Genomic DNA, 24,342 nt, shown 5'->3' on the forward strand with positions numbered 1-24,342 from the left:
GTGCTGGGATTACAAGCGTGAGCTACCAACCATACTCAGCCAAGAACAACTGTTTTAAAAGAAGTAGATTAAAAATCTTCTATATCTCTCCTAAATGTGCAATACTGGTAATACCTGTTGTTTGAATTTCTAAATCTCTAGTTTATGTGCAGTTTTCAAATAGGCCTGAAGGACCTATCATCTTTTGAAGGGGAGAAACTGGGAGAAAAACTAGGTCTTGTCAATCTTTGCTAATTAAAGCATTTCTTTTGTTATGCCGAAGTTCCTTTATTACAACGGAAACCAAATTGCTGTTTCTTGGGAGGTGGCTGTATGCTTTAAATAGAAAAACAACAGCTAAAGTGAAATAAAGAGAAAGACAAACTTTACTTTGATTGTAAATGTGGCTCTTAGCTTTTGTACTCTTCTGGTGGTGATCCTAAAGCATTATTTGAATAGTTTTGTCATCATGGCCACATGAATACCTGAGCTGCTAAACCTGCAGTAGTCAGTTTAAAGCTAGTCAGTTTGCAGTACTAAAGTGAGCAAAGGATTTGTATGCGGAATAGACACAATACACCGAACAATAAGGAAAGACAATCAGTCTTGCAGGAAAATATGGAAAGAATAATGAACAGGAATCTCATACTAGAAATAGAGTTAATTAATATGTGAAAAACTGGTCAAGTGTACTGTAGTTATAAAAATACAACCAAAAGCAGTATGTTACCATTTTGTACCCTCAGACAAAAATGTTAAGTGATAACTTGTGCTTTTGAAGATTCAGGGCAACTGGCACTCCCACAGTTTGCTCCTGAGAGTGTTACTTGTTAAATCCTTTGTGGCAAATTAATATTGATTAACAATTAAAAAATACATGTACCCTTTGACTTAGCAGTCTGACACTTGGCCTTTGTACTATAGAAATGAGTACCTATATGTATGTGTAATAGTAAACTGACAAGTGATAGAAGACTGAAATAGCACATTTTCTCTTTGAAAAGCTAGTTTTAAAACTTTGTTAAATGTAGACTGTTCTGATAAAATTGGAAATTAGTTCAATTTTATGTGTAAATATAATGTTAAACTGTACTGATAGCATGCAGTAAATTTTTGCAAAGAGAAACAATTTTTAGAATTGCTAAAAGTAAATATTCATTAATGATGCTTCTGGTTTTTAGACTGGGCATTTAGCTATGGAGACATTATTGTCCCTTACTTCTAAACGAGCAGGAGACTGGTTTAAGGAAGAACTCCGACTTTTGGGTGGTCTGGATCATATTGTAGATCAAGGTATGATATTCACATGTTTAATGTTTTTGTATATTATTTAAAGCCTGAAGAAAATACTCCATTGACATATTTCAAAAAGTTATTGTATCAGTTTGGAAATGTCTGTTTTTTCAAGTAGTATCCTGCAAATTTGTAACATTTAAAGAAGAGGCTGGGCCAGGCATGGTGGTTCATGCCTGTAATCCCAGCACTCTGGGAGGCCAAGGCGGGCGAATCACCTGAGGTCAGGAGCTCAAGATTGGCCTGACCAACATGGAGAAACCCCATCTGCACCAAAAATACAAAATTAGCTGGACGTAGTGGCACATGTGTTTAATCCCAGCTACTTGGGAGGCTGAGGCAGGAGAATCGCTTGAACCTGGGAGGAGGAGGTTGTGGTGAGCCGAGATTGCACCATTGTACTCCAGCCTGGGAGAACGAGCAAAACTCTGTCTCAAAAAAATAAAAAAATAAAAAGACTGTTAACATTTTTATATTGTGGGATTATGGAAACGAAATAATTACAGAGTATGATACATTTCAAAATCTCGAAGTATGAAATCTAGAATAAAAAATGTTCCGAGAGATTCCAGCATGTTCATAGCATGTGTACAGATGGCTTTTAATGTTAGCTAAAAGTATTGTATTGGTAAGTATCGATGATAAATATTAACTTACATTTGTTTCTTTTCACCTAGTAAAAGAATGTGTGGATCATTTAATTAGAGATGAGGATGAAGAGAAACTGGTAGCCTCACTATGGGGAGCAGAGAGATGTTTACGAGTTTTAGAAAGTGTAAGTATGGATGACAATTTGGCAAAAAGTATTCAGTCTTTTTTTTTTTTTTTTTTTTTTTTTTTTTTTTTTTTTTTTTTTTGAGACGGAGTCTCGCTCTTGTTACCCAGGCTGGAGTGCAATGGCGCGATCTCGGCTCACCGCAACCTCCGCCTCCTGGGTTCAGGCAATTCTCCTGCCTCAGCCTCCTGAGTAACTGGGATTACAGGTACGCGCCACCGTGCCCAGCTAATTTTTTTGTATTAGTAGAGACGGGGTTTCACAATGTTGACCAGGATGGTCTCGATCTCTCGACCTCGTGATCCACCCGCCTCGGCCTCCCAAAGTGCTGGGATTACAGGCTTGAGCCACCGCGCCCGGCCAAGTATTCAGTCTTAATTGTGAATGTGTGTGTAAGAGACAGAGTGCCAGGCCGGGCGCGGTGGCTCACACCTGTAATCCCAGCACTTTGGGAATCGGAGGCGGGTGGATCACGAGGTCAAGAGATCGAGACCATCCTGATCAACATGGTGAAACCCCGTCTCTACTAAAAATACAAAAAATCAGCTGGGCGTGGTGGTGCGTGCCTGTAATCCCAGCTACTCAGGAGGCTGAGGCAGGAGAATTGCCTGAACCCAGGAGGCGGGGGTTTCGGGGAGCCGAGATCGCGCCATTGCACTCCAGCCTGGGTACCAAGAGCGAAACTCCATCTCAAAAAAAAAAAAAGAGAGAGACTGCCAGATATTTTATATACTCCTGTGGGATTCACTTCTGTTAATCCAGATAGAAATTGCAGTACATTTTTTTAGCAACCAGTTGTTAATAAACAAGTTAAATGAGCAGTTTTTTAAGAGTGCCTGTATTATTGCTGCAAATGAAATGTCAGGATCGTTTATATATACCAATCTTTTTTTTTAAGATTTTATTATTTTTTGAGCCACAGTGTCGCTCTGTCACCCAGGCTAGACTGCAGTGGCATGATCTTGACTCACTACAACCTCCACTTGGTTTCAAGCAATTTTCATGCCTCAGCCTCTCTAGCTGAGATTACAGGTGTGTGCCACGATGCCTTACTAATTTTTGTATTTTTATTAGTGTTGGGGTTTTGCCGTGTTGGACAGGCTGGTCTCAAAACTCCTAGCTTCAAGTGGACTGCCGGCTTCGGCCTCCCAGAGTGTTGGGATTACAGGCATGACCCACCTTGCCGGGCCCCTCCAGTCTTTATTGTTTTTTCCTTAATGTGAGTTTCTGCTTGACTACATTGTTTGCAGATAACAATCGCTAAATGCGGTCAGGTTTTATTTTTAAATTATTATTAGCATTTGGTTTATTTGACTTTTATTTGAGTCAGATTGTTTTTTTCTTTTTTTCCTTCAAAATTCTTTTCTTTTTTGACGGGGTTTCACCATGTTGGTCAGGCTGGTCTTGAACTCCCAACCTCAGGTGATCCGCCCGCCTTGGCCTTGAAAGTGCTTGGATTACAGGCGTGAGCCACCACACCTGGCCTGAGTCAGATTGTTTATAAGCACGGCTTGCCATAATATTTGGCTTTGGAAAATGATACTGTTGAACTGCAGTAAGTATATTTTGTTCTTAGACTCTTATGAAGGACTTTAACCCAGTTCCATATAGATTAGAATTTATGTTGCCAGCAAACTTCAGAATGCATAGATTTGTTCACCAGCTTATTTTAAAAACATGTGGGGAAAATAGTGTAGTATAAATTAAAAACTTATGGCATAGATTAAATGGTAATTATTTCGTATGTCTTCTACAGTTCTTTGGGAACAGTAGATAACAGATATTTCTTTGTCAAAATGTATTCTAAATGAATCTACTTAAGAGCTTTATGTTATTTGTTTGCTATTTGTAAGGTAAGGACTGCACTATTCTGACATTCAATGTGTTTGGCAGTTCGTTACAGTAAATATATAGTGTAAATTATGAATGAATGATAACAATGATGTCTTAATTTTTTCATGAAACATTAGCTTTCTTATTTTACATCTGGAACCTGTGGGTTGTGAAATTATTCCCTTAGACAACAAGGACTGTTTTTTCCTCTTTGTATCTTTTAGGGACCAGGCAGAGTGTGACGTTATGTGAATGAATGAAAGTTTTGGATTGCCACAATTATTTTATATTCTTCCCTTTTAGGTAACTGTGCATAATCCTGAAATCAAAGCTACTTGATAGCATATAAAGATTCCCAACTTATTGTTTCATCAGCTAAGTAAGTTTTTTGTTTATTAGCTAACAACTAACATTGTTACTTATTTTAGACATTTGGATTGACCACAAATGAAAGAAATTTGGATTAGCTTCCTTTATGAAATGCTCTATTGAGTTCTATGAATTGGTGCACATTGTGTAACTAAAGCTTTAAGAGTACAGATTTTGGACACAAAATGACTATGGATTCCAGCTTAATAATTTCAGCTGTAGAACTTTGTAATGTACAAATCAAGCTCTTTTCAAAGGGGATAATAATTGTATTTAACCCACCTAGGATTGTTATTACAATAAAATGAGTTAATTTGTATGTTTGTAAGAAATATATTCTTAGTAGATACTTTAAAATATGTGTATATTAAAAATATATATAAAAACATTTTTAAAATTTAAATTATTTAAAAAGTATCTTTTGTATATTATGTATGACACGTGTTAATGAGTTAAATTAGTTAATATGCAAAGCCTAGAACAGTACTTGGCATATAATAAATACTGAGCATTTGTCCTCATTCTTGTTTTCAATGGACATTTCTAACCCTCTTCTTGTGCACTTTATTTAGACTTGTTTTTCCATATCTGTATGTAACTTCTCCTATTCCACATTCTTTCTTCCCACACACATTTCATCACAATTAGGCTAATGCTGTCACCTCCGTGCAGGTAAAATTCCCAAGTATGTCTCCAGTCCTGGTTCTATCTTACTACGGCAGCCTCTTCGTGATATCTCTGTCCTAGTTCTTAATATCTGCCCTACTTCTCTGGCCTTTAGCCTAGAACAGTAACACATGAAGTTAACTTTCTCCAAATCTCTGCTTTGAAAAATAATTTTAATTCCCCAAATCTCTGATTGCTTATTGTCTTTGGATATATATGCAACTTTCTTATTAAAGGAAGTCAGCCTTATCAAAGGCCCATTGCAGTCTTATTCTGATTTATCTGTTTTTTAACCTCTTATTTTGGAGGATTTCAAATATAAGTAGTGTAATAAACTGTAATGTACACATTATCGATCATGGCCTGTCTGGTTTTCATCTATAACCCCATCCATTCCCCCTCTTGTATTATTTGAAACAAATCCAGATATTATCATTTCATCCATAAATACTTAAGTATACAATGTCTGAAAGAAAGTGACTCTTTTAAAAAATATAACCCAATACCATTTTCATACCACTGATTATCTAGTTGCTTACTATTTTATGTTTAGTCAATATTCTAATTTTCAGTAATCTCAAATTTCTAGTCTCAATAGATTTTCTTAATCTGTAGGTTTTTTAAATCTCCTTTTTTTGTCTTGCATTTGTACATTTTTTTTGTCTTCCTTCAGAACATTTGTGGACTTGATTGCATTTGTACATTTTGTATCTTTCAATGGTATATTTTACTTTTATTTATTTTTATTTTTCTGAGATGGAGTCTCTGTTGCCCAGGCTGGAGTGCAGTGGCATGATCTCGGCTCACTACAGTTTGCACCCCCTGGGTTAAAGCTATTCTGCCTCAGCCTCCTGAGTAGCTGGGACAGCAGGTATGCGCACCACACCCAGCTAATTTTTGTATTTTTATTAGAGATGGGGTTTCACCGTGTTGGCCAGGCTGGTCTCAAAGTCCTGACCTCAGGTGATGCCACCCTCCTCAGCCTTCTAGAGTGCTGGGATTATAGGCGTACCTGGCCTATTCTATATATATTTAGCATTTTTTTTTTTTTTTTTTTTTTTGAGACGGAGTTTCGCTCTTGTTACCCAGGCTGGAGTGCAATGGCACTATCTCGGCTCACTGCAACCTCCACCTCCTGGGTTCAGGCAATTCTCCTGCCTCAGCCTCCTGAGTAGCTGGCATTACAGGCACGTGCCATCATGCCCAGCTAATTTTTGTACTTTTAGTAGAGACGGGGTTTCACCATGTTGACCAGGATGGTCTCAATCTCATGACCTCATGATCCACCCGCCTCGGCCTCCCAAAATGCTGGGATTACAGGCGTGAGCCACCGCGCCCGGCCTTCAGCATTCTTTTTTAAAAAAATAGATACAGGGTCTTGCTGTGTTGCCCAGGCTGTTCTCAAACTCCTGGGCTCAAGTGATCCTCCCACCCTGAACTCCCAAAGTGTAGGGATTATAGGCATGAACTACTGTGCCCTGCCTATATAGTTAGTGCTCTTACCACATGCATTCTGCTTGTTTGCTACCATGTTTTACCCTTTCTTACCAAAGATTACTGAAGTTAAATGTTTCTGATTTCATTTTCTTTTTTAAATTGACAAAAATGATGTATGTTGTTTCTGATTTAAAAATATCTCTTTTGTATACTTCATTACCTCCCACAAGTGCCTTGTCAATGGAAGTATTTAATATGACTCATTTTAGCTCTTTTGTTGTGATTAGGAAGTTTAGGCCAAATGTCTTGGTAGTGACGGTAGAGGTCAGAATTGTTTATAAAACAGCAATCATCTCTAGATTTTTAAGCTTTTCAGCAGAAACCATGATCAATGCAGGGGTAGCATACAGAAAGATTAAATAACATATGCTGAACCTCCTTTTATCTTCGAAGCCCTAGTTTAGCTCAGTCTAAAAACAGTTGAGTTACCAATGACAGTATCGTAATCCTGACCAGCATTCAATACCAGAAGTACAAATTGTTTTAGGTTACACATGAGGAACACCTTCCTGACCGAAGGGTTATAAAATATTAGGAAACCTTTACAGAATTTCCTCAGTATGTTTTAAAGGGCAACTAGGCGTAGATTAGATATGATTTCTTTAAGAATCTTGTGTCCTTTTACATAATGCATGAAGAATCAACTGACAGAGGGAGCTTACTTGATTTGTATTGAACTTAAAAATAGTGGACTTGGTGATTTAAACACTGTCTTTAGAAATACTAGACCCGTTTAGGGATTATATTTCCTTGTTAATTTGGGTAGTATCTTGAGACTACTTGGATGTAGCTCATCCCTTGGATAACTGTCAAGGAGACATGTCAGTTTGTCCTTAAATTAAAAAATAATGATTATACTGTCACGTTGGTAGTTAAGATAATAAAAATTATTTGCTCTAATGCATATGAAGTATTTCATACTTGTCTTTCCTTTAACATTTGTTATGTAATATTGGCAATAACATTTACTACCTCAGAAGTGTTCAACATTAGCTCTTAACCATTTTCCCTGTTTGAGAAAGGGTTGTGGTCTGTCTGTTGGAGAGATGAATAACATGCGAGACAACTTGGAAATAAAGAGATTACTAGGGTAAGTGTAGGTAGTACAGATATAAACTTCTGCCATTAGTGTTTAATTTTTAACATTCCTTGGGTAGTTTTTTTAAGGTATCAGGTTTTTCCAAAATAAAGTGAAGTTTTATCTGATAGCCTTTAGGTTCAAGTAAATAGAAATATGTTGTGTACCTACTATTTACTATCATAGTCTGTATTTTATTTTCTTTTAAGAGCATTACAACATTGTGAAGAACTGATTCAGCAGTACAGTCGTGCCGAGGACAGCATATGCTTAGCTGACAGTAAGCCTCTGCCTCACCAGAATGTAACTAACCATGTGGGCAAAGCAGTGGAGGACTGCATGAGGGCCATCATTGGGGTGTTGCTCAATTTAACTAACGATAATGGTAAGATTTTTTTCCATTTTTTTCTCATTGAAAGATGTATATTGCATGTGAAAACAAGTTTTTTGTTTTGTTTCTCCTTTTCTTGGTGTAGTGATTTTTTGATTTGTCTTAATGTACTTATGTGTAGGTTTAAAAATTGCTTTCAAGAGTTGATATTTCTATAAGCCTAGTAGCTTGACCTGGAAGTATCAACACTATGTTTCAATAGAGGAATGACTGTACAATCCTAAGTTAATATCCATGTTAATAAATCTGTTATTAGTGTCCTAAGGAAGAATCAGTAACAATTTTCCTGTATCCATTTCTTATTTCAGAGTGGGGTAGCACCAAAACAGGAGAGCAGGACGGTCTCATAGGCACAGCGCTAAACTGTGTGCTTCAGGCTCCATAGTACCTACCTCAGGAGCAGAGATTTGATGTTTGAGTGCTGTTAAGTTGAAATGACGTTTTCAGGAAGAGTATTGTATCTAGTAAGGTGTGCAAAATGTTCACCTTAGTTTGGATTTAAGAACCAACCCTTTAATATTGTGGTCGTTTTCGTGAATTTCCTGATGAACACTTCTTTTTTTTTTTTTTTGAGACAGATTGTCATCCTGTCACCCAGGCTGGAGTGCAGTGGCACCATCTTGGCTCACTGCAACCTCTCGATTCCTGCTTCAAGTGATTCTCCTGCCTCAGCCTTCCAGATGCTGGGACTACAGGCTTGTGCCACCACACCCAGCTAATTTTTGTATTTTTAGTACAGATGGGGTTTCGCCGTGTTGCCCAGGCTGGTCTCAAACTCCTGGACTCACGTGATCTGCCTGCTCCGGCCTCCCAAAGTGCTGGGATTACAGTCATGAGCCACTGCGCCTGGCCTTTTTTTCCTTTTTGGTCTTTATTTTTTGACCTTTCGTACGTAATGTTTTTTAGCCATTTCGTAGATGGTAGAACACTGATTTTCAGCTTTTTCGCTGCCAATAAAAATTACATATATTGTGTTCATTTGTTTTAAGTACTCATCTTGATTATACGTGTCTCTTAAAATTTTTGAAGGGCTTAGGTCTGCTGATAAATCTAGTGGCGTATAGTGCTCGGAATCTGCACTGCCTTGTCAACATGGAAACATCGTGTTCTTTTGATTCTTCCATCTGAACTGGAGAAGGGGATGATCGCTTAAGGATAGCTGGACAAGTTCATGCTGTCCAGGCTTTAGTGCAGGTAAGCAACCACTTTAAAAACAAACTCATAACTACAGTTTGTTGCATTTGTCCAATTTCTTTGTCATTTGCACCTTTTACCCCTTTGTCTTGCCCTTCCACTGCTGGCCCCCTCCAGTCCTTCCCCGGCCTTCTTAGTTAGAACTCCTGAAGCATGTCTCTGCAGGGGTGGAAAGGGACTGTTCCTGACCAATATTTAAATATTTGTGCCTTCAAGGGAAAAAGCTCATTTTAAATCAGAATTTGTAACCAATTAAAAATGTGGTACAGGCCAGGTGCGGTGGCTCATGCCTGTAATCCTAGCACTTTGAGAGGCCGAGGTGGGTGGATCACTTGAGGTCACGGTTTAAGACCAGCCTGACCAATATGATGAAACCCCATCTCTATTAAAAATACAAAAATAGACGCGCGCGGTGCCTTACGCCTGTAATCCCAGCACTTTGGGAGGCCGAGGCGGGTGGATCACTGGGTCAAGAGATTGAGACCATCCTGGTCAACATGGTGAAACCCTGTCTCTACTAAAAATACAAAAAATTAGCTGGGGCATGGTGGTGCGTGCCTGTAATCCCAGCTACTCAGGAGGCTGAGAAAGAAGAATTGCCTGAACCCAGGAGGCGGAGGTTGCGGTGAGCGAAGATCACGTCATTGCACTCCAGCCTAGGTAACAAGAGCGAAACTCCATCTCAAAAAAAAAAAATAAATAAATAATTTAATTTAAAAATAAATTAGAACTGGATGATAATGAAAATAAAAATATCGTGCTCGCTTTGGCAGCACATGTACTAAAATTGGAACGATACAGAGAAGATTAGCATGGCCCCTGTGCAAATTTATTAAAAAAATAAATAAATAAATAAAAAGAAAATAAAAATATCAAAAGTCATGGTGCTGAGCATGGTGGCTCTTGCCTGGAATCCCAGCACTTTGTGAGGCCGGGCAGATGGATCACTTGACCCCAGGAGTTCAGGACCAGCCTGGGCAACATAGCAAAACCCTGTCTTTTTTTTTTTTTTTGAGACGGAGTTTCGCTCTTGTTACCCAGGCTGGATGCAAAGGCGCGATCTTGGCTCACTGCAACCTCCGCCTCATGGGTTCAGGCGATTCTTCTGCCTCAGCCACCCAAGTAGCTGGGATTACAGGCATGCGCCACCATGCCCGGCTAATTTTTTGTATTATTTAGTAGAGACAGGGTTTCACCATGTTGGCCAGGATGCTCTCGATCTCTTGACCTCGTGATCCACCTGCTTCGGCCTCCCTACGTGCTGGGATTACAGGCGTGAGCCACCGCACCCGGTGCAAAACCCTGTCTTTATATAACACACACACAAATTAGCTGGGGTTAGGGCTGGGCGTCGTGGCTCACATCTGTAATCCCAGCACTTTGGGAGTCTGAGGCAGGCGCATCATGAGGTCAGTAGATTGAGACCATCCTGGCTAACAAGGTAAAACCCTGTCTCTACTAAAAATAAAAATAATAGGCCGGGCGTGGTGGCTCACGCCTGTAGTCCAAGCACCTTGGAGGCCAAGGCAGGCAGATCACCTGAGGTCAGGAATTCAAGACCAGCCTGACCAACATGGTGAAACCCTGTCTTTATAAAAAATCCGAGGCGGGTGGATCACGAGGTCAAGAGATCGAGACCATCCTGGTCAACATGGTGAAACTCCATCTCTACTAAAAATACAAAAAATTGGCTGGGCGCAGTGGCTGACGCCTATAATCCCAGCACTTTGGGAGGCTGAGGCGGGTGGATCACGAGGTCAAGAGATGGAGACCATCCTGGTCAACAAGGTGAAACCCTGTCTCTAGTAAAAATACAAAAATTAGCTGGTCATGGTGGTACGCCCCTGTAGTCCCAGCTACTCTGGAGGCTGAGGCAGGAGAATTGCTTGATCCCAGGAGGCGGAGGTTGCGGTGAGCCGAGATCGTGCCATTGCACTCCAGTCTGTGTAACAAGAGCGAAACTCCGTCTCAAAACAAAAACAAAAACAAAAACAAAACGGCCTTGTCGCCCACACAAAGCCTGTTTGGAAGATCTCTTTATTAAATGTGTTTAATATTCGGTACCGTTGGACGCGAATAACAAGCCTCCTGAGTAGCTGGGATTACAGGCGCATGCCATCACGCCTGGTTAATTTTTGTATTTTTAGTAGTGATGGGGTTTCAACATGTTGGCCAAGATGGTCTTGAACTCCTGCCCTAGTGATCTGCCCACCTCAGCCTCCCAAACTCCTGAGATTACAGGTGTGAGCCACAGCACCTGGCCATAATTATTATTTTTTAAATTAGAACTAGGCTGGGCTCAGTGGCTCACATCTGTAATCTCAGCACTTTAGGGAGGCCAAGGAAGGTGGATCACTTTAGCCCAGGAGTTCAAGGCCATCCTGGGCAACATGGTGAAACCCTATCTCTATGAAAAATACAAAATTAGTCAGGTATGGTGGCACTCGCCTATAGTCCCAGCTACTTGAAAGGCTGAGTGGGGCAGATCACCTGAACCCAAGAGGTGAAAGAGAGAGGCCCTGCCTCAAAAAAAAAAAAAAAAAGAATAATAATAATAATAGAAAATTAGGGTCGGGCGCGGTGGGTCACGCCTGTAATCCCAGCACTTTGGGAGGCCGAGGCGGGTGGATCACGAGGTCAAGTGATCGAGACCATCCTGGTCAACATGGTGAAACCCCATCTATACTAAAAAATACAAAAAATTAGCTGGGCACAGTGGCGCGTGCCTGTAATCCCAGCTACTTGGGTGTCATGAAGAGGTTCTTAAAGGTGTGAGCATGGGCCAGGAGCTGTGGCTCATGCCTGGAATCCTAGCACTTTGGGAAGCCGAAGTGGGTGGATCACTTGAGTTCAGGAGTTCAAAGACCAGCCTGGCCAACATGGCAAAACCCCGTCTCTACTAAAAATACAAAAATGTAGTCAGGCTTGTTGGCAGGCACCTGTAATCTCAGCTACTTGGGAGGCTGAGGCAGGAGAATTGCTTGAACCTGGGGGTTAGGGGAGGAGGGTGCAATGAGCCGAGAACGCACCACTTCACTCCAGCCTGGGCTAAAAGAGTGAGACTCTTTGCCGGAGGCGGCGACCCGACCGGAAGGAGTCAGTGGAGGCGGCGGCCCGGCGCGCCCAGAAGTAGAGGAGGTGGCGCCAGACCGGAGGGAGTCAGCGGAGGCGGCGTCCAGGCCTGGCTCGGCCGGAGGAAGTCAGCGGAGGCGGCGTCGCGTCCCGGCGTCGCGTCCCGGCCCGGACCGGCTGCAGGGAGTCACCGGAGGCGGCGACCCGACCCGACCGGAAGGAGTCAGCAGAGGCGGCGGCCTGGCCCGGCCCGGCCAGAGGGAGCCAGCGGAGGCGGCGGCCCGGCCCGGGCGGAGGGAGTCAGCGGAGGCGGCGGCCCAGCCCGGCCGAAGGGAGTCAGCGGAGGTGGTGTCCTGGCCCGGCCCGGCCGGAGGGAGTCAGCGGAGGCGACAAGCCGACCCGACCCGACCGGAAGGAGTCAGTGGAGGCGGCGGCACGGCCCAGCCGGAGGGAGTCACCGGAGGCGGCAACCCGACCCGACCAGAAGGAGTCAGCGGAGGCGGCGGCCCAGCCCAGCCGGAGGGAATCACTGCAGGCGCAACCCGACTCCACCGGAAGGGGTCAGCGGAGGCGGCAGTCCGGCCTTGCCCGGCCCAGCCCGGCCGGAGGGATTTAGCAGAGGCGTCGGCCCGGCCGAGCCCGGCCGGGGTTAGTCAGCAGAGGCTGCGGCCCGGCCCGACCCGGCCGGAGGGAGTCACCGGAGGCGGCAGCCTTGCCCGACCCGGCCGGAGGGAGTCACCGGAGGCGGCAGCCTTGCCCGACCCGGCCGGAGGGAGTCACCGGAGGCGGCAACCCGACCCGACCGGAAGGAGTCAGCGGAGGCGGCAGTCCGGCCCGGCCGGAGGGAGTCAGCGGAGGCGGCAGCCCGGCCTGGCCAGAAGTAGTCAGCAGAGGCCGCGGCGCGGTCAGAGCGAGTTTCTTTGCAGAAGCCGTGGTGGCTTCCACGTGATGGTTGAGGACTACACACATCTCTGCGGTAAGTGGCGGGGACTTGTACCCCACCGGGAATCCTCCCGACCTCCCTGCTCCTTCTCCGCGGCTCCGTGCTTTCCAGTCCTGACTTCTTTGTGGGCATTTGGGCCCCAGTCGTCCGTGTGGGGGCGGTTGTAGGGTACTGGCTGTGACAGCGTCCACAACCCTGCCGGGAAGGCTGTGTCCATGCATCCTAGACCTGCATCCAGTGTCTAGGAGTGCACAGGCCCTGAGCCATGGTGAAGTCTGGGACCTGGATCCCTCCGAGCCCCACGGCCCTCTGAGCTGGAGTATCCTACCTACAGTGTATGAGTTCCTTTTTTCTAAAACCACACCTGCATTCCTCCTCTTTTTTTTTTTTTTTTTTTTTTTAAGAGACTGAGTCTGGCTCTTGTCACCCAGGCCGGAGTGCAGTGCCGCAATCTCAGCTCACTGAAAGCTTCACCTCCCGGGTTCAGGCAGTTCTGTCTCAGCCTCCTGAGTAGCTGGGACTACAGACACCCACCACGATGACGCCTGGCTACTATTTGTGTTTTTAGTAGAGGTGGGGTTTCACCATATTGGTCAGGCTGGTTTCAAACTCCTGACCTCAGATAATCCGCCCAACTAGACCTCCCAAAGTGCTGGGATCACAGGCGTGAGCCACCTTGCCGGGCGAATTACGTTTTCCTAATGAATAGCTCATTTTGAGGACGTAATCTCTTACCTGTTTTTCGATTTTATGTCTGCAGGATTGCCTGGTCAGGTTCTAGATTGGATTTTTCTGCTACTTGGTAGTGTTTTTCTGTGTGTGTGTACACGTTGGTCTCACCGTTTCAGATCCTTCTGAGTACGTGGGCCTACCTGCTCCGAGCCGGCTTAGAGTTGAAGGAGTAGTAGCTGCCCATGCTGGAGGCTGGAGCCTGGAGTCTGCAGTATCCCCTCGCCTCGCCTCGCTGTTGCGGTTGCGGTTGGTGGCGGTGACGGAGACTACAGCGCAGCTGGAAAGGTAAAAAGATGGTGGGATAGGTTCGCCGTCCTGGCCCGCACAGCCTGAGGCATGGGGGACGGCTTGCGGGTGCCCTGCCATGGGCAGTGGGCACTATCCAGGGTGTCGCTGCTGGTGTTGCGGGGGCTGGTTGGGGGGTTATTTGAGGCGCCACTGCCCGCATAGGGGAGAGGGTTGGGGGCCCTTTCCTGGGATGTGCTGCCCATTGCTGGGGGCTGGGGTGGGGCCTGTCCCAAGCGGTACTGTCAGCAGCAATGGGGTATCTTGTGGGCACTGTCCAGGGATGTACTGCCCTAGGTAGGGGGTGAGTTGGAGGAGCTATCAGGTGCTGCAATGCCCTCGTCTGGGATGGGTTGGTGGCACTGTGGGGTGCAACACTGCCAGCGGTGAGGGATGGGTTGGGGGTGTTATCAGGTGTTACATTGCCCCCAGTGGGTGGGGGGTGTGCTATCCAGGACATCGTTGCCTGTGTCTGGGAGCTGTTTGGGGGCACCATCCAAGGCTGCATTGCCCACACGGGGAGCAGGTTGGGGGCACTATCCGGGGCCGCAGTGCTGGCGGTGGAGGATGGGTTAGGGTTCCGGTGGGGTGGAGGGGTGGTGTTAAAGGCGCCATGGGGACTACACTGAGACAGAGGTTGGGGGGCTTGTTGGGAGAGCTACACAGGGTTGGACTGCCTGTGGAGGGGGGTAGAGGGTTGGTGGGGGAACTGTGGGGGCCGGATACACAGCCCGAGTGGTGGAGAGGCGGCGGGTGGGTCAGGTGCTCCCAGGGATCTGCACTGCCTGGCAAAGAGTGGGTGAGTGTGCTATTTCAGGCTGCGTGGGTTGTGACAGGGGCAGGTTGGGTGCACTGTCGGGCTACCTGAGCTATCCATGGTGGTACTTCCCAAGGTGGAGAGGGAGTTTGGAGTGCTGTCTGTGGCTGCACTGCCCAAGGCAGGGGGTTGGTTGGGGGCTCTATCCAGGGCCGCACTGGTCCCGACGGGGAGTGAGTTAGGGCACCCACTGTTCAGGGTTGCAGTGCCCGCAGTGGGGGGTGGTTTGGGTGCCATATGGGGGCATCACTGCCTGCGGTGGGGGTCTGCTTGGGGACCCTATCTGTGGCTACACTGCCCACCCCAGGGAGCCTGTTGGGGCGCTCTCCCGGGCTGTGCTGCCCGTGGCAGGGGGTTGGTTTGCGGGTGCCATCGAGTGCTGCAGTGTCTAAGGCAGGGGCGGGGGCAGGTTAGGGGCTGCCATCGTGTGCTACACTGCTGGTGGTGGGGGATGGGGTGTTGGCACTGTCTTGGGGCTACACTGCTGGTGGTGGGGGATGGGGTTTTGACACTATCCTGGGGCTACGCTGCCGGTGGCAGCGGATTAGGGGCTCTGTCGGAAGCTGCACTACCAGTGGCAGGCGATGGAGGTTTCGGTGACAGCGGTGGTCTCTGAGAGAGGAGTGGTCCTGCTCTCCCCGGACTCTCAACTCTAAAGGACCATCTCCTCCCGCGGGGCGGGCACATGTTTCTGTGAAAATCCTGATCACAGCAGGGCACCCAGACCCATCATGGTTCCCAGGCCTGAGCCCTCACATTCTGTGCTGCAGAGCCTGCCAGGGATGCCCAGGCATGCAGTAGCAGACACCGTGGGGTGACAGGGCCCTGTGGGTGGAGGTCTCAGGAGTGGGAACCGGCACATTGGTGGGGAGGGCTGGCTGGGTCTGAGTTTCTGCTGCTCCTGCTTCCCGAGCACAGCCTGGGTGGTCCCGGTGGTTCCTGTGGAGCGGGAAGCCCAGGCCCCATCGTGTCTCCAGTCTCCACTCCCTAGCCAGTTTGGGCCAAAAGGAGATGCTGTGGACTGTGGAGGGTGGGTGTGAGTGCCTTCACTGAAACTGGCCCGTGCCACCCAGTGGCCAGCAGGACAAGGTGGGGGTCTAACGCTACCACTCTCCGTGTCCCGTTCTAGGCTTTTCTGGCTTTGCCCGCCCAGCTGCTCCATGCCAGGAGAAGGCAGATCCATCTGCTGCATGCTGGAGGCTGGAGCCTGGAGCCTGTGGCACCACGGCTCGCCTCGCTGCGGTGGGTGGCAGCGACGGAGACTGCAGAGCGCCGGAGAGGTAGGAGCGTGGCTGGCTGCCACCGGGGCAGGGACAGGGGTGCAGAGGTGGCCAGGTGGCAGCCTCTGAGGCGGCCTCAGTCCCCGGGTCTCCCCCTGCTGGTTACTGCAGGCAGAGCTGGGGCTGCCACCGCTTCTGCCGCGTCGTGTGCAGGTGGCAGCTACGGTTGAGCCCGTGGCAGAGGGTGGCAGTGCCTGTTCCCGCCCTCCTCCTTTTCCTTTTCGACCCTGGTTCAGGGTGCTGGTCACAGGTGCTGCGTACCCTACAGCCACTGAGATGGGGCTGGATGCCAGTTCCAGTCCTCCTCCTGCTTCGAGGCCTGATTTAGGCACCGCAGCAGGGTCTGGCCCTTGGGTCCGCGTTGCTGCTGGAGGCGGGCAGGATCCTGGGTTGCCACCACACTGCTGAATGCCATCTATAAGTGGCAGGTGCAGCAGAACGCACGGGAGGCTGCAGGGCTGGTCTCAGACAGCCTGGGGGTCGCCCAAGGCACCTCCCCCTAACCCTACGACCCGTGCATCCTTGGCCCAAGCCCAGAGTGTGGGGTCGCGGGCTCTGGGCCCACTGCAGCACCCACGATGAGGCTGAGCACCGGTTTCCATCACCTTGCAGCTGTGCCGCCGACAACCTAGATTAGGCGCCGTGGTGACATCCGGTCCCGGGTTTCCTGCTGCTGGTGGGGGAGGACAGGGCCAGGGGTTGCCACCGATAGTGACTTGCGCCGTCTCCAGGTGGGAGCTGTAGCTGAGCCCCTGGCAGATTCTGGCAGGGCTGCTCCCCGAGGGCGTTGAGGGCCGTGGAGTGTACCGCGCCATCCCCCACCCTAGGGTCCACTTTTCCTTGGGCCTGGCCCAGAGCACAGGTTTGCAGGCGCTGGGCACTGTAGTAGACACAGAGTTGTGACTGAGCACCTCCTGCCCTCCTGCATCTGCGGGCTGACTGTGGCAGTATCTGTTCCTGGGTTCCATGCTACTGGGGCCAGTGTCCAGGGATGCCACCGCTGCTGCCCCATGGCATGTGTAGGCTGCTGCGGCAGCTGATCCCAGAGCAGAGGCTGTCAGAGCTGGTCCCAGATAGCCTGAAGGTCGCCTAGTGCACCAGCCAAAGGGTCCGTTCTTTCTTGGCCCACGCCCAGAGTGAGGATTGCAGGCTCTGGGCACTGCACCACTGGCATGGGGAGACGAGTGGAGGGGGCTCCCTTACCTGCTCCACACAAAGCCCAAGTTGTCAGGAGTCAGCTCTCTCTCCAGCATGCCCCAGTCTCATCCTTGGTTAGCCCAGAGCACAGAGAGGCCCACTCAGTCCTGGCTCCATATCTTGTGCCAGGCAGGCACAGAGGCACAGAGCCCGACAGCCTCAGCAGCTTTGTCTGCGGCTGGGCGCCTCATCTTGACCATCTGCCCAGGCGGGCACAGCCTCCAGCATTGCTTCCCAGACAGCTCCAGGGTGCTTCCTCCCTGGCCCCTTCTTCCGGTTCCCAGACCCAACAGCAAACCACCCCCACCCCAGGCAGCACATCTGTTGCCCGTGGGGCACTTACTGCTTGGCCTCCCAAAGTGCTGGGATTACAGGTGTGAGCCACTGCGCCCAGCCTGTGGGAACTGTTTTAAATGTTGGCCGAGAAGAGGAAACCTTGAAAAGTGGCAGGGAAACAGCATTTCCTGACCGCACGCCCCACACCAGCCAGCTATCAAAAGCTCCGCTAGGAAAACATATTCAGAGAGGTCTGGTAACTTACCTCAGGTCACACAGCAGGTGAGAGGCAGAGTGGTAGGCGAACCCAGGCCTGCTGGGCTAGTTTCTCCCCCCGTCACGTGGCCCTGGGCCACCTCTCAGGCACAGCAGAAACCCACCCAGGAAGACAAACCTCGAAGGCTTTCCAAACTTGAAAGTTTGGGAAGTCGGGAAATCTCTCGTGCAAGGCTGAGACCTTTGACGCCCCTGGGGGAGTGGACTTAGGGGAACTGGGCCGTGCGTGTGAACGCTAGGCTGATGAAATTTACCTCCATTCATACGTTGGAGTGTTGGGGAGGTCCCTCCACACACACGTCGTCGTCATCACAGCTCCCATAGCCCGGGTCCCCCTCTGCACACCCCACAGAGGGACCTGAGGTGATGGCTTTGGCCTTGTGATCGTTGGTGCTGTTGAACTTGTGGCCCTGAGGCTGGCCGCCTCGTGGAGGTCTGACTGGGATCATAGCAGCTGACTGGTCCCCAAGGCCCGGGGAAGTTTCCAAAGCAGCTTTCTGACCTAGCTTGGAATGGGGAGGTTGGCTTCTAAGCTTCACTGTCTCAGATCATTAGAAATGGAATTTTTACTTCGGTAGCTTCTCGTGACGTATGGAGGGTTTTTCTTTGCACTGAGGATTCAGCTTTCAATTCTGGCCCTGAGCTGCCTTGGGGCCCGGGGAGTAAGGACAGCCCCTACCTCCTCGTGCAGAAGCCCCCTTGACCCTTTCATTCAGCGTTCCCCACACACCTCTGGGCTTCTGTCTAGCATACAGAGCTATAGCTTTGATTGCATGTTGATCCATCTCAAGTCAGACTCCGGGGGGTGGGGGGCACAGCCAGGCCATGGATGCTGAACAGACCCCCAAGGGAAGCCCAGGCTGGACACGGGACCAGTGCAACCACAGCATGTTGTGGTGGGGACCCCTGCAGTGCGCAAACAACGTGACTGTGGGGTGCGCCTCAGGCAGAGCTGGGATTCCCACCCAGTCCCTGCACCTCCCAAGCCCCAGCCCCCAGCTTCAGGCTGCACACTGTCCCTTCCCAGACCCACGCTGTCTCACAGCACGTCTCTGTCATGTGCATTTGTCTCTGGAACTGCCCCCAGGAGCATAAAGCCCTCTCCAGCCCTAGACCCTGTGCTTGGGAAGGCAGAGGCGGGCGTCTGCTCAGAGATTTTGTGTTTTCAAAATCTCTGGTTACTTGGGTTTCTAACCCTTCCCCTCAACTATGTAGATGGTATTCTAGTGTTTCCCTGAATTTTCTATCACAGAGGAAAAGCCAGGGTCAGTCTGATTTGCATTCATTTCTAGGTACTTGTCTCAGATCCTGGAATGGTTTAAAGTTTTCCAGCATTTCAATACATATTCTGCCAGGATATGTCTATGTGAGGATTTCTTTTTATAGAACATGATTTTTTTAAAGGTCAAGAAAAAGTGTTCTCTTTGTTGTTGTTGTTGTTGTTGTTGTTGTTGTTGTTGTTGTTTTTCATTAGCTTGTTGTTCTACTCTATTCTGAAAATTTTATTATATTAATATTGGAGTTTTAAAATTGGGTTTCACAGAGCTCTCCTTCTCATCACTTTGATTCAGTTATCCTTTTCCTCTATGTTCTTGGAGAACTTCTCCAACGTAGTCTTGAAATCACTGATTTGATTTTCTTTTTTTTGCAGTATCAGTCTTGCTGATAAATATCTTCATGTGGATACTTAAATGCTTTTTGATTCCTTGCAAATCTTTTTTTTTTTTTTTTTTTTTAAATTGTACTTTAGGTTCTGGGTTACATTTGCAGGTCATGCAGGATTGTTGCATAGGTACACACATGGGAATGTGGTTTGCTGCCTCCATCTCCCCGTCACCCACATCTGGCATTTCTCCCCATGTTACCCCTCCCCAACCTCCCCACCGTCCCCCACTGTCCCTCCCTCGGCCCTTGCAACAGACCCCAGTGTGTGATGTTCCCCTCCCTGTGTCCACGTGTTCTCATTGTTCAACGCCTGCCTATGAGTGAGAGCGTGTGGTGTTTGATTTTCTGTTCTTGTGTCAGTTTGCTGAGAATGCTGGTTTCCAGATTCATCCACGTCCCTACAAACGACATGAACCCATCGTTTCTTAGGGCTGCATGGTATTCCATGGTGCATATGTGCCGTATTTTCCTTGTCCGGTCTATCGTCGATGGGCATTTGGGTCGGTTCCGGGTCTTTGCTATCGTAAACAGCGCCGTTATGAACGTACGTGTGCGTGTGTCCTTCTAATAGAGTGATTTATAATCCTTTGGGTATATTACCCAGTATTGGGATTGCTGGATCAAATGGAATGTCTATTTCTAGGTCCTTGAGGAATTGCCACACTGTCTTCCACAATGGTTGAACTAGTTTACACTCCCACCAACAGCGTAAAGGTGTTCTATATCTCCACATCCTCTCCAGCGTCTGTTGTCTCCAGATTTTGTAATGACCGCCATTCTAACTGACGTGAGATGGTCCCGCAATGTGGTTTCGGTTTGCATTTCTCTAATGACCAGTGATGATGAGCACTTTTTCATATGTTTGTTGGCCTCATATATGCCTTCTTTTGAAAAGTGTCTGTTCGTATCTTTCTACCACTTTTGCTTTTTTCTCGTAAATCTGTTTCAGTTAGTTCTTTGTAGATTCTGGCTATTAGCCCTTTGTCAGATGGGTAGATTGCAAAATTTTGTCCCATTCTGTTGGTTGCTGGTTCACTCTGTTGATTGTTTCTTTTGCTGTACAGGAGCTCTGGAGTTTAATTAGGTCCCAGTTGTGTATTTTGGCTTTTGTTGCCAGCGATTTTGGTGTTTTAGTCATGAAGTCCTTGCCTATGTTACATATATTCCTTTTCATCTCCTTCCATTTCATTTTTCTTTCTTTTTTTTCTTTTTCTTTTTTTCTTTTTCGTGAGACAGAATCTTGCTCTGTTGCCTAGGCTGGCGCGCAGTGGCACAATCTCGGCTCACTGCAACCTTTGCCTCCTGGATTCAAGCACTTTTCTGTCTTTGCTTCCTGAGTAGCTGGAATTACAGGTGCCCACCACCACTCCTAGCTAATGTCTTGTATTTGGGAAGTAATTAGGTCAAGAGAGCATGAACCTACAGATTAGTGCCTTATAGAAGGGCTGGGGGAACTAGCTGCGATCACGAGTGAGAGTCACTTCGCCAGTCTTTGTTGTTGACTCTTAGAAGGTGTCTGCATATCCCGGATATTAATCCTTATGAGATACACTGTTTGCAGATATTTTCTCCCATATTGTGGGCTGCCTCTTTATTCCGTTGATTCTGCCCAAAACTTCTCTTTACTCGTAGAGCAAAGGTTGTGTCTCTCTAAGCCAAGTTTGTTCCCTTTGCTTCTCTCCATGGAAACAACAGTATTATCATTCTACTCGTGTATTCAGAGAACTCCTATTCACTCTTCAAAATCCACCTCAACAGTCCTCAACTCAGGAGAGCCTTGTCTGTCAGGCCCCTCCTCCCCCAAAACTAATTAAATAAAACATTTAAGTAAAATGTAGGCAACCCCTTTGCCCAGTGTCAGACTCTGTGCCTGAGTGAGCTTCTCTGCTTGTCCTTTCATGCTCTTGTAATTCTTTTTTTGTGTGTTTGTTTGAGATGGAGTCTTGCTCTGTTGCCAGGCTGGAGTGCAGTGGTGAGATCTCGGCTCACTGCAACCTCTGCCTCCTGGGTTCAAGCGATTCTGCTGCCTGAGCCTGCCACCATGACCCACTAATTTTTTTGTGTCTGTAGTAGAGATGGGGTTTCACTGTGTTAGCCAAGATGGTCTCTATCTCCTGACCTCGTGATCTGCCTGCCTCAGCCTCCCAAAGTGCTGGGATTACAGGCTTGAGTCACCTCGCCCAACCTCTCTTTTATTTTTAAGATGGAGTCTTGCTCTTTCACCCATGCTTGAATGCAGTGGCATGATCTCAGCTCACTGCAATCTCCAACTCCCAGGTTCAAGTCATTCTCCTGCCTCAACCTCCCTAGTAGCTGGGGTACAGGTATGCACCACCACGCCAAGCTAATTTTTGGTGTTTTTAATAGAGACAGGTTTTTACCATGTTGGCCAGGCTGGTCTCAAACTCCTGACCTCAAGTGATTCACCCGCTTTGGCCTCCCAAGGTACTGGGATTATAGGCATGAACCACCGCACCCAACCTGGTCCTGTAATTCTCTCTGGGCACCCTGGCCCTGCGAGCTGCAGGAGGGCAGTTGGGGCCAGGCCCCGAGCAGCCCCCTGGTAGGTGTTGAGTGAATGAGTAGGGGTGGGGAGGGGGGAGGCTGGGGAAGGTACCCAGGATGTGTTCCTCCCACCCCCCAGCCTTGTCAGGCCTCCAGCTCCTGCTGAGCTCTTGCATGGTGGCCCTTTCCCACTTACAGCTCACTGCCTTGGACTAGGTCCCAGCCGATGGCCTGGCAGAACTGTCCTCTCTCTGTTCTTACCCAGTACGACCTAGATGGGAGCCAGTAAGCACATGGAATGAGCATAGCCCTGAGGGGTCAAAAGTGTGTGAGGAAGAAAGGGAGGGAGGGAGGGAGGAAAGGAGGGAATGGAGGGAAGGAAGCACAGGAGGGAAAGAGGGAGGCAGGGAGGCAGGGAGGAAGGGAGGGAGGGAGGAAGGGGGCAGTGAATGACTGCGCATACAAAGGAGTGAGTGAATGAATGCCCAAACCAAGAAATGAGTGAATGAATGCACACACAGAGGAATGAATGAATACACATAAAGGAATGCATGCACACAACAAAGAGTGAATGAATGAATGCTCACAAATGAATGAATGAGTGAATGTACTCACCAAGGATTTAGTAAATGAACGCACATACAAAGGAATGAGTCAATGTATGAATATGCCACTTGTGGGGTGTGAAAAAGGCCTGAAGAGACCCTCAGATGAGAGGCCCCCACATGTGCCTTTGCTGCTGAGGGACCTGGACATGCCGGTGCCTGGGAGAAGGGCTTGTGCTTGGGGTGAATTGGCTCACCGGTGACTCATCAAGTGTCACAAGTAACCCTGAGCAGCAGGCTTCCCCTCCCGAGCCTTAGCCCCACCAGATGTAACATGGGTTAGAAGAACGACCTCATGGCGCTTTTCTGAAAATTCAGTGGATGAAACTTGGTGGCTCACACCTGTAATCCCAGCACTTTGGGAGGCCAAGGCGATTAGATCACTTGAGCCCAGGAGTTTGAGACTAGCCTGGGAAACAGTGAGACCCTGTTTTGTTAAAAAAACAAAAATGAAAATTCAATGGGGTGATGGGTGTGCCAGTTCTAGAGCTGTGACATTTGTTTATTTGGTTCAACCCAAGCCACTTCAAACAACTGAGCCTCCCCAGCCGGTGGGCCAGGCCTCTCAGTGCCACTCTGGCCGAGGCCGTGTGTGTGTGTGTGTGTGTGTGTCCTTCCTTTAACTGTCCTCATTCTTTCCATCGTGTGTGTGTGTGTGTGTGTGTGTGTGTTGCTCTCTCATACACACATACTTGTCGAATTTGCATGCTGTGACACAGACACACAGTCATACTTCCTTTTTAAAAGCTTTTATTTATTTATTTATTTATTTATTTATTTTTTTTTTTTTTTTTGAGACGGAGTTTCGCTCTTGTTACCCAGGCTGGAGTGCAATGGCGCGATCTCGGCTCACCGCAACCTCCGCCTCCTGGGTTCAGGCAATTCTCCTGCCTCAGCCTCCTGAGTAGCTGGGATTACAGGCACGCGCCACCATGCCCAGCTAATTTTTTTGTATTAGTAGAGACGGGGTTTCACAATGTTGACCAGGATGGTCTCGATCTCTTGACCTCGTGATCCACCCGCCTCGGCCTCCCAAAGTGCTGGGATTACAGGCTTGAGCCACCGCGCCCGGCCTAAAAGCTTTTATTTTTAAAGGCACGATCTTGCTCCGTCGCCCAGGCTGGAGTGCAATGGCACAATCGCAGATCACTGCGATGAACGCCTTCCGGGTTCAGGGAATCAGTGGAGGCGGCGGCCCGCCCCGCCCCGCCCCGCCCCGCCCCGCCCCGCCCGGAAGTAGAGGAGGCGGCGCCCGACCGGAGGGAGTCAGCGGAGGTGGTGTCCCGGCCCGGCCCGGCCCGGCCCGGCCCGTCCGGAGGGAGTCAGCGGAGGCGGCGACCCGACCCGACCCGACCCGACCGCAAGGAGTCAGCGGAGGCGGCGGCGGCCCGGCCCGGCCCGGCCCGGCCCGGCCGCCGGAGGCGGCAGCCTTGCCCGACCCGGCCGGAGGGAGTCACCGGAGGCGGCAGCCTTGCCCGACCCGGCCGGAGGGAGTCACCGGAGGCGGCAACCCGACCCGACCGGAAGGAGTCAGCGGAGGCGGCAGTCCGGCCCGGCCCGGCCCGGCCCGGCCCGGCCCGGCCCGGCCGGAGGGAGTCAGCGGAGGCGGCAGCC

At 48.6% G+C, this 24,342-nt stretch overlaps 1 protein-coding gene and 1 pseudogene across 1 annotated transcript in view; both read left to right on the plus strand.

Annotated features, from left to right (window-relative positions):
• Positions 1-22,695, plus strand: part of LOC135274024 (wings apart-like protein homolog) — an 86,225-nt gene extending 63,530 nt beyond the window's left edge. Inside the window, exons 11-19 of the mRNA XM_064374422.1 lie at positions 1,161-1,272; positions 1,950-2,047; positions 4,184-4,259; positions 7,700-7,875; positions 8,190-8,769; positions 8,911-9,075; positions 13,939-14,107; positions 16,054-22,181; positions 22,322-22,695. The gene's annotated coding sequence lies outside the window, so the exon portion shown is untranslated. The remainder of the gene's footprint in view (positions 1-1,160; positions 1,273-1,949; positions 2,048-4,183; positions 4,260-7,699; positions 7,876-8,189; positions 8,770-8,910; positions 9,076-13,938; positions 14,108-16,053; positions 22,182-22,321) is intronic.
• Positions 9,833-9,929, plus strand: LOC135274056 (U6 spliceosomal RNA; annotated as a pseudogene).
• Positions 22,696-24,342: the final 1,647 nt, after the last annotated feature.

The sequence above is a fragment of the Aotus nancymaae genome, unplaced genomic scaffold (assembly GCF_030222135.1).
Source record: "Aotus nancymaae isolate 86718 unplaced genomic scaffold, 86718_ANA_hifiasm-v0.15.2.pri h1tg000010l, whole genome shotgun sequence".
Taxonomy (NCBI): domain Eukaryota; kingdom Metazoa; phylum Chordata; class Mammalia; order Primates; family Aotidae; genus Aotus; species Aotus nancymaae.